We start from the raw sequence: 1,721 nt of genomic DNA, 5'->3' as shown, positions 1-1,721 counted from the left end.
GGCCAGAGACAGCCCAATGCGGGGACTGCACTCTGAGTGGCTCCAAACGCATAATTTCCAATTTCTGCACCATCATCCCGTCGAATGACGTTGCATATAGTTCATTTAATCAATACCGTATTGTTCAGAATTGATGAGAAATTCTTCAGGTGGGATATTTCATTATCTGACGGAAATCTTCAAGTGCACACTTCCAAACACACCCACGATTGCCCCTGAGGGACACATTTCCAGATCCGGACTCTCTTCGGAGCTGCTGTACAAAGACTCTTGTTACTTTCCTGACACAATTTTGATATCAAATTGCTGTCATGAATTTTGTATCAGTTTCCGCTCCTCAAAGCGCGTGTCAGCTGCTCTCGCACTGGGATTATCCACGCTTTTAATCCTCGCCAATTCAATAGTGAAAGAATAGCATCTCATTATTGTAATTGGTAGTGTTTCAGGCCCACAACTGAAGGTCAGACATATGGTGGTGATTATCTTCTGGAGTCAACCGTTTAAAATGTCCTCGTTCTAGAGGATTCCATTTTATCATTTGGGGGATTTTTAACAAGCTAACAGAAAATATTGATGTAACGTCATGAACCTTGGCGAGAACGCAGCTCTCTGCTTTGAGTGGTCATTAGGGGGAAGCTCTCCAGCTCGGTGTTTCGCCAAAAATAGATAAATTGTCCAGGCGGAAAAATGGGGACCCCGAAGCAATGAGTGAGGACTTGGTTATTAAAACACGAGCATCCTCTCAGGAATACGGCGTGCGTGAATCTCTGGTAACCGGGTTGCAAGAAACTCCGTGCTCACTGCTTGCTCAGCTGATGGGTTTATTTATCCTATTGTTCCGACACTGCTGTTCTGTAATTTTACAGATCACTAATTTCAAAGGCACAATCTCTAAGCAGAATGAAGTGTCTACATTCTTCCAATTAATTAACCAACACGCTTAATCTCACACCGCAGAGCTTTGGAATAGCTACTGTTGACCCAAATTACCACTGCAACTAATGGAACCGGATGTCTACACAACCAACACTTCGCATTGTCAATTAAGTCGGGGGCCACAAGGTAAGGAATTCCACACGCCCCCGAGAGCCATCGCCCTGGGCCACCTTCCGTGGGGGACCCTCCCACGAGCGGCCACAGACGCGTCAGCCACGTGCCCTCGGGTTTCCGAAGACCAGATTCCTGGCCGAGCAGCGATATGAGCAGCGGCCCATGTGCCGAGCTCCGGGCTCAGGTGCGTGTTGCGTCCCTTTGTCCCGCTCCAGACCTCCCGGGGGCAGGTGCACATTGGACACGGTCCGCGAGCGTGGGGACTCCGCCCGTGGCCACGGCGTGAACGCCTTCGACACCCCCGCGCAGCCATCGGGCACCACCTCGGGTCGCTGGCCATCGTGTGGCTGGAACGGCCGCCCGTCGCCCTCCTCCGTGGCACCTGAAGGATTCCCGGTGCCGCTGCCTAGGGGTCACGAGTCGTGGGCTTCTTCGTGGTTTGGGGGTAATTTTTGTAGAACGAGTTCACAGCACCCAGACCTCAAAGCAGAGGGGGGCCTGGCATCTCCACGTCTGATGCTTCTCGCCACCGTGTCAGGCTCCTGTGAACGTCCTCGTCTGCAAGGTCTTTCCCCCTCGGTTCTTTGGATTAAATCAACCCGGGAGAAACAGGCTGTTTGCTGCCCAGGACCCCCTCGCCCCCACTGCCTGGATCCCGCCCGGTCCCCGTG

Source organism: Canis lupus, unplaced genomic scaffold (genome assembly GCF_011100685.1).
Source record: "Canis lupus familiaris isolate Mischka breed German Shepherd unplaced genomic scaffold, alternate assembly UU_Cfam_GSD_1.0 chrUn_S1090H1261, whole genome shotgun sequence".
Lineage (NCBI taxonomy): Eukaryota > Metazoa > Chordata > Mammalia > Carnivora > Canidae > Canis > Canis lupus.
The sequence above is the reverse complement of the archived record's forward strand: the minus strand, read 5'-3'. Positions refer to the sequence as shown.